The sequence below is a fragment of the Gadus macrocephalus genome, chromosome 2 (genome assembly GCF_031168955.1).
Source record: "Gadus macrocephalus chromosome 2, ASM3116895v1".
NCBI classification, from domain to species: Eukaryota; Metazoa; Chordata; class Actinopteri; order Gadiformes; family Gadidae; genus Gadus; species Gadus macrocephalus.
In genome coordinates, this window is record NC_082383.1 from 15,355,618 (window position 1) to 15,364,616 (window position 8,999).

Here is an 8,999-nt window from a genome sequence, read left to right on the forward strand (position 1 = left end):
ACCCTATCGACCATATTCAAACACTATCGACCACATTTAAACTATCGACCATATTTAAACACTATCGACCACATTTAAACACTATCGACCATATTTAAACACTATCGACCACATTCAAACCCTATCGACCACATTCTCTGCCTACTGCATCCTCTATTAATACCCTTTTGCTACATGCCGACATACTCATGCCAACTAAATCTTGAAATTATACAACACACAACTACGTGTACTGTAGCTTACACTGATGAGTAATTTCATCAATGCAAGTCAAAAGTCAACGTATTTACAACACAAATATTAGTTTATTGTGTTAACCAATAATTAAACCCCAAGCACATGAATATTTATGTATTTGGGTTATTACGTAATAAATATTCGCATCAATGCGAATATGTGCACATGCGATGCACATCACAAAGGTTGTTTTTAGTCCAACTGTGTGGCCAAGGCTGAAAGGGGTACGAATTCACTGTTATTTTATTTAACAGTCTTGAAATTAATTAATGTGACGTCGGCTTTGCAAAGAAACAGCCGGTAGAAATGTCAGGGCTATTTTTTAAAAAAAAAAAAAATTTATACTTTGAGAACATTTCAGAGCCTGTACTTTTCCACTTTTCTTTTAGTATAAAGAAGTTCAGTGCATTATTTTTTTAACCAAATTACCTGTATTTCTACTCGACTAAAGAATGTGTTGTAGTGCCGGAGGAAAAGGAGGACGTAGGCAACTTAATTATAACTGTTTAATCCAATAAAACAGATCAGAACAATCAGTCACAGTGCATGGCTAGATCTCGCGTGCAACACTCTAACGCGTCCCCCTAGCCCCCGTGACTCCTAACCAGTTCCCTCCAACTCGATCAGTAAGAGGGGAACACAAACCCATAATAGTAGTCACTATAGTGTGTACTTTTCCCAAAAGTGACATTTCAATGAAAAAAATGCATTAATGAAACAAGGTTACATACAACAGATTTAAACCCACACTGTCACTTTTCTACAGCAGGCATTTTCTGCATTAAATATATGAACTAGTGCAACATATTGTCTTCTGAAATAATAAAGGTTGTCTGAAAATGATGAAGACGTTACTCTAGCAATCAGGGCCGGATTAACCAATGGGTTTTATGGGCACGTGCCCAGGGCCCCGCCCAGCCAGAGGGCCCAAGACTCGTCCCAATTTTTTATTTTTTTCGGGCGGGCCCCTTTAATTGCGAATGAGTCAATATCAGCACACGCCGGTTGCCTCGGTTTCAATTAGAAACGTTTACCAAGTATCCCCTGTTTGAGTGTAGCGGAATGTACTGTACAGGCTGTGACAGGCCAAGAGCAATATCAGGTAGCAACATTCAATGTCATAATTGACAAACTGGTTAGCTGCCTGGGGCACAGAATGGACGCATATCGGGATGTTTTGGACAAATTTAAGGTGCTCTTTATGGAAACTGACAATTTGACCAGTATCCGTGAACAGGCAGAAGTGCTCTGCATGTCATACCCATCTGATTTAGATGTCGACTTGGCCAATGAAATAATCCAGTTCAGAAGCTTCATACAAAACGAACAGGATAAGTCTCCTCAAAAGCTTTTGAAGATGATCTTAAAACATGGTCTGCAATCAACTTTCCCAAGCGTTTTTATAGCTCTCCGTATTTTTTTGACCCTGCCTGTGACAAATTGTGAAGGGGAACGATCATTTTCACATCTAGCCAAAATTAAAAATGATCTTAGAACGACACAGACGCAACAGCGCCTCAGCGCGCTGTCACTCATGGCCATCGAGACGGAGCTACTCAGGAGCCTGGAATTCGATTAAGTTATCACTGACTTTGCTAATAGGAGAGCCCGTAAGAAGTTTTTCTAACAGGTGCGTCTGGGAGGGAGACATAAACATATATATATTATTTCTCATTTAATGTTACATATTTGTATTCAGACTTACTTCTGTTTACTAACTTCTACGTGTAATGTATTGCCATTCATTATATAGACATACCCTGGCGGAGAGGAGTACTAGTTTAAGGATCAAGATGAAAGAGAGGACAGAAGTGGGGAAATCAGAAAGACAGACAACCAGACCGTGATAGGGGATCCTGAGTGAAGAAAGGAGACCAAGGGATGATGCCAGTCACATTAAAAAACTCTATGTTCATATGTTCATTCAGCAATTCATAAGTTGATAGGGCTAGGCTAGTATAAACTGAATAAACAAATCGAATAAACAAATAATTAGTATTTCATTTTGATGGTGATGGTTTTAGCATATCATTTAGCTTTGTTAAATGTTTCTTTGTCTTGTTTTAGCATATAATGCTTTGTTGATAATATGCAATAGAAACATTTCTGTTCTGTTGTGACATAGGCTACAATAGGCCTAATCATTAATAATAAAAAACACCTGCCACAGCACTGTTTTTTTTTTCGGGGGGGGGGGGGTAAAACATACATAGTGCCGGTTTAGTGAGGATCATTCGGGATTCTTTCTATCCATAGTGGATACATTTTAGATGGTTTTTGTAGTAGTGCAGCTGTAGTTTATACTGCACTTCAGCATTTCCGGGATGTCTGAAACGCTGATATTCAGCCCTGGCCATTTTCGACTGATGGCCGATGGAAACATGGCCACACGAAGCAACCATCAATTGGCCGAGACCATCCATGAAGAATTCTATGGAAAAAACAAAAAATAATAATTGAACCTTAAGAAAGAAAGTAGCAAGACCTTTTCTGGTGTTTCACCAAAAGCAAGATGACTTACCATTCCCCCAGAGAGGGCTATTGTTTCAAGGAAAATAATCTATGAACTAGACTGTTAGATTGCCTCATTCTGCATCAAGTAAAATAACCAGGGCCGTACACAGACATATAACGGAGGACTAACAATTATAAACAGTATAGCTGAGTTGATGGCAAGGAATCCAGGTCTATGCAGTAAATGTCAATGTTATTTTTAATAAAGAAGAGGAAGATCAGTAATGGGTGGTATATCGATAAAAAAGAGATGGGCAGAAGGGCGGCTGACATCTGTACCAGAAAGCTAGATTTCATTAAAACCCAAACCTATTACCAGTGTGTTACCAATGTCTTTTAAAGCCACTATTATAATCTACAAAATGGATATCTACCCAATTCCGGAACAACAAGTCCTTGCACTTGCAAAGCTTGCAGTTTTTATTGTGCCATAGTGGTTTTCTGAAAGTGGATGAGAAGACAGTTTTCTATGGCATTATATTCAAACAACAATATTTATAAAAGCACTTCTGCCCATGCCACAATAGCTGCCAACTCAAGCTGCTGTCCAATTCATGTGATAACTATAGGAAAGAAATGCAAAATATTTGCATGCTGAATTTAAATGACCCCTATATTTCATTAATACAAAACTTTGAAGAGATTCTGGTGTCATGTCGTGTATCATCAGTGCTTGTGCAACTGCTCCAAAGAGGACGTCATTTTACAGCCAGGAGTAGCACTCTATAACAGCTCTGTTGGTAGCTAATAATTAAAGAGTAAGGACCTACTTTGGCATCTAAGGATAGCCCTGTCTTTACCACATTGATATGTTTTTTGACACAACTTATCTTCTAGCAGGCTACAAGTCGTCTGTAGCCTGCTAACCCTAACCCTACTGACTTCCGTTCTAGTAAATCGCTACATTTAGCTGAAGCTCTTCTCAACTTCTCTTCCCAAAGGACTTGAGGTTTCACAGTCCTCCTCTTCCCTGAAGTTCTTCACCAATACACACTGGCTGTAGTTCTGCTCAATAAGCCTTCCGGTCATACTGGGTCTATGCTCGGTTCTGCACTCTGCACGGTTTTCAACATTGACATTTCGATATTAGTGTGGGCCCACAAAGAACAAAAATAAATACATTTGTGGATGCGTGTACACACCCACATGTAGAAATGGCCGGCTAAATACCTGAATGTGCCACTCTCTTCAGCTTGGGGTCAAATCTCACTCGATTCACAGCATCGGTACGAGCCAGGAAGAAGTTGACCACCCCATCGACTATGGAACATTGTGGGTAATTTGGTAGTGATCGGATCTTTACTTTGGACTTCCTTTGCAGGCAGCCGCCGTAGACTCCATCGCCTTCCTCATAGTCGATGGAGAAGTAGAACTCGCTTCCATTTACTGATGCCCCAACCTAAGAAGGATTACGAGAGACTATAACCTCACACCTGCTCATTCTTTAAAGATCCTGTAATAATAATATATTTGATCAATGTGTAATAAGATTCTCACCACATCCAACTCTGGTGTTGCCTCCATCACCTCCACAAGATCCTCTATCTTTGTTTTATCAGTGAATAGAAAGTCGTCATCCACCCAAAGAAAGTACTTGGTGGTGACTTGAGAGACAGCCAGGGTTCTGCCAGCAAACCAGCCCTGTGGAAGGGAAAGATTTGACATTAACTTACTGTAAGAATGTCACTTCTTACTTGAATTGTTTTTGTTGATTATTATTTTCAATGAGTCATATTTTCCTCTAGAGGTCCCTCTTTCAATACATTATGCTAGACTACTCTTATACGACAAACACAGGAAATACATATTCTGTTCTGCGTGCATGCATGAGCTTGGTGCTAACACGCCTACCTGTCCCCCAGGCATGATGTATTGCAGAACATTTTCTTCTGTGATCTTTTCTGGAGTAAAGCTGTCATCGGCCACGATGAGCACCACGTCTTTGTAGAATTGTCTGAGGCTTCTTATGAGCACCTTCAACTCCTTGTAGCGCAGGAAGGTCTTGGTGGTGACTGTCACTTGGTCTCTAATGTCTTTGGAAGAATGTGTGTGTGTGGAAGGGGGGGGGGCAGGGGATAGAGAGAGGAAGATGGTAAGGGTTCATGATTCTTCTTAGGTAAAAATGGAAGATTTATAAGGAAACACTTTTGTTGTTATACTTGTTCCCATGTCGAAAAGTACAGGAACGGTTGGTCGCCGAATTACAATGGGGAAGACAGCTTCATGATGCTCAAACGAGAAGTGAACTGCAAAACAAATTAAAACCATCCAGCATAAATAAGATTTGACCCACATGCCATATAATCCACTGTAATATTGGAAGGCTTTGAGTGCAGAATGAGAACATCAACAGAAAAAAAAGTTTAAACCTGAGCACACGTTCAGTATGTATCTTTAAATTACATCACCCAACCCATACATCAATTGAAAAGGTCTTAGAGTACCCAGGTCTCCGGTGTGTATGTGGTACACAGTGCTGGTGTAGGTGACATTTGCCAGAAGTTTGTTGAGTTCCTCTAAATTCAGCTTTTCCAAGATCAACAAGTTCTTCCCGCCACCTATTGGTTTTTCATAAATCATATTTCATACAAGTCAATCCCATTGACAAGTAGTTTATTAATTAATTTAAACAATGTAAACTATGCTGGGGTTCATTGTTCACCTTCGACACTCTCTGCTTTACTTGTGCTCCCTAGACGGAGCACACCTTTGGTGACATTTAGTGATACCTAGAAAAAAACAGGGAGAGGCGTATTTAGAGTGAGTGAGTACCTAGCTGTGGTCAAAGGATTTTTTTATTTTTATATATATTGTTACTTTTTGCAAACATCAGATGGAAGGCATGAAGTCAAAGAACATCAAGCAGTAGTTTGCATAGATTATGCAAGCTGCATGGAACCAAATTATTAAAGTATAATAAAAAAAATATTGGAAAATTATCTGCATTGTTGAGAAAAAATAATTATTCATCACACAATATTAAAAGCAGGATGATTAGAATAAAGTGGCATGTAACTGGGGGAAATGTGGCTTGATTTCAGTGTTGAAATCATCTGCAAGAAAAAAAGAGTGCTGCCAAGAAAATCCAGAAGTCACCAAAACACTCCGCTTGAATAAAATGATAAAGACCCACCCATAGCAATGTCATTGAAGGGATGAAAGGACATTTCAAACATATAACTATTGCTTGATGAAACACAAAAATATTATTTTAGGGGGACCTGTGTGATGCTGGAAGATATAACATGGAACTGTAACCTGTAGCTACAGGTTACAGTTATATATCCAGAAATGTCCCTTGTTCCAATATATCCAGAAATGTCCCTTGTATCCTGATTCTGACTTGAAACCCAGAGTTTTACTACCAACCTTGTAGCTGCTTCTTTGAGCTGAGTTCAACGCTAAACCTGAAACAAAGCTAGGATTAAACTATTTCCTGAGGTATACATTGAAAATGAAGACTGAAAGGATGCTGAGGAAAAAGCTTATTGGGCACATTTTCATTGTAAATGTTTGTATATCTGTGCATTGCACTTGCACAGCAACTGAACTACTCTTGACTTAAAAGCAGTATCAGGAGAATTTCATTGAACCACCAAAGAGCAATATATTGTACCTGGAATAAGAGTGGGGACCAAGGGGCGTACTGTGAAACCCTGAATGGGATACTGCAGTGGAGAGTTGGACGCAGCAAGGAGGAGTGTGTTCAAAATGGAGCCTGTTCTGGACACAGGTAATAGAAAGAAATATGATAATCCACAAATCAATTAACCAATACAAGCATTATGCCAATTAACCAATAATCAACCAATGTCAATTTTACAATATTCATACTGAATAAAAAAAATAACACTATGTAACAGTTTCGGTACTAAATCATAAAATGGACCATGATTTGAAATCAAACATTCAAGTCAAAATACTGGCTTCTCACAAGGTTTGTTTTGTTTTGGCCTGTGTGATGATTAAATTCTCAGGGTACTCAGGGTTGCTAGATATGAAAAAAAAAACGATCATCTCAAAACTTTAATTTGAATAGTGAACATCATTTAGAAATGGATTAATTGATCAGTTAATACATTCTTTGTATTCTTTGTGTCTCTCCTCCCCACCATCACTTTGTTCCATCCTGTGTCCCTGGTACTGGTGGCCGTGCATACCTCGCCTGGTGCTTCTTGTACTCCTCTGCCCGTCGTTTCTGAATGTCTGCTCGGTTGGCAGTAGGAATGTGCCCTGCAAGATCATGTGCCATCGCTGAGCAATTGCAGGAAGCCAGGGGTTTCACTTGACCAGTTATCGGGGACCTACAGGTAACATTAATAATCATACACTTTATTTATTGTGTGCCTTTCATGAATGCAACTGCCTTCAAGAATGAATAACCATTACATTTAAAACATAAGAATAACATTTGATAAAAAACAATATCATCATTAATATCATTCCTTCCCCAAGACTTTTGTGTGTGTGCCTTGAATTTCTTGTTGGGATTGTGGTATTCCTTTGCTCCAAAACTGTTCACAAGCACTGATGTATTGACAAATCCACCCATTAGCTTATGCTTTGAGATGTCCGAGGTCAGCTGTGTAAATACATGAATATTGCACTGAGAGTGACTGAACTCTCACACGCGTACACTTTCAAATCAACTTTGAGCCTTACCACTTTTTCATTGGGGCTTCAAACTTGTCCTCTTTAGAGAATCTTGAATGCCAGAGGTAGCTCATTCCACTGAAGATAACAAGAGACAGCAGCAGTAGCAAACCTGTTCTGACAAATGAGGGCATCTGGAGACAAAGAGAAAGACACTCGAAACACGATTCGATTCGATTTTAGTCAGACAAATGTATGCATGCATCTTAAAGGGGACATATTATAGTTCAAGTTTTTTATTATAGCCATTTCAACAATATAGAAATACAGTTGATAGGAATGTGTTTTGGTATGCTCAAATGTATCACATAGCAACAATAACAACACAACCCAACAAGACAAAAAGCAAAAAACTGCACTTAAATAACAAGGAGTACAACACTTAACACACATAAAAAACACACAATGCATGGTTCGCAGAGAATTGCAGCAGTAAAGTACAGTGCAGTAGTGCAAAAACTGCAAACTGACCATGAAGACCGTAAAGTGCTTAGTGCTAGTTCAAGTGGCGTATAGCTTGTAGATAGGTACTATCCCTAAAGCGTGATGTTTTACTTGTGATGCTTCTGTACCTCCTCCCTGATGGTAAGAGTGTGAATAAGTGGTGTGCTGGATGAGAGGGGTCAGAGATGATCTTCCTAGCTTTCCTGGAAATTCTGGTGTCATAGTGCAAGCCTACGGTAGGCAGACTACAGCCAATGATTTTAGAGGCCCTGTGTACTACCCTCTCAAGCTGTTGCGTTCTGCGCATGCTTGAGATCTTTTTCGGGGGCGTGAACCGGAATTAGAAGGAGACGGTAGTCAAGTTGTTGTCGACGTAGGAAATCGAGAACCAGCGATTCGTGCAGGTTAACCAGAAGTTTTGATTAGATAGATAGATAGATAGATAGATAGATAGATACTTTATTAATCCCGGGGGAAATTCGAGTATCCAGTAGCAGCCGAAAACATACATAAAAACAGTGCAGATGGATGTGCAAAAAATACAGATATAAATAAATAAAATGTCCATTGTTGTTGTCTATTGTCCTCCCTGCCTTTACTGGGAGCTGTTGTACAGTCTGATGGCCAGGGGGACGAAAGAGTTTTTTAGTCTATTAGTGGAGCTGGACTGGGACAGCAGTCGGCCACTGAAAACACTCCTCTTCACGCCTGGTGAAGGTGTCATGCAGAGGGTGGTGGGTGTTGTCCAGGATGGACAGCAGTTTGTCCAGGGTCCTTCTCTCTGCCACTGTCACCAGAGAGTCCAGCTCTGTGCCCACTACTGAGCCAGCACTCCTCACCAGTCTGTCCATTCGACCAGCGTCTCTCCTCCTGCTGCTTCCTCCCCAGCAAACCACAGCATAAAAGAGCACGCTGGCCACAACAGACTGGTAAAACATCTGCAGTAGTTTTTTGCAGATGTTGAAGGACCCCAGCCTTCTCAGGAAGTACAGACGGCTCTGCCCTTTCCTGTATAAAGCTTCCATATTTGCTGTCCAGTCCAGCTTGTCGTCCAGCTGCAGTCCCAGATATTTATAGGTCCTGACCACCTCCACATCGACCCCCTCGATGGACACGGGTTGGAGATGTGGTTTCTTCCTTCTGAAGTCCAC

The 8,999-nt window shown here is 40.2% G+C and overlaps 1 protein-coding gene across 1 annotated transcript in view; it reads right to left on the minus strand.

Moving 5' to 3' along the window:
• LOC132473017 (beta-1,4 N-acetylgalactosaminyltransferase 2-like) overlaps positions 1-818 on the minus strand; it is a 28,020-nt gene extending 27,202 nt beyond the window's left edge. The window contains exon 1 of the mRNA XM_060072948.1: positions 667-818. The gene's annotated coding sequence lies outside the window, so the exon portion shown is untranslated. The remainder of the gene's footprint in view (positions 1-666) is intronic.
• Between the last annotated feature and the right edge of the window lie 8,181 nt (positions 819-8,999).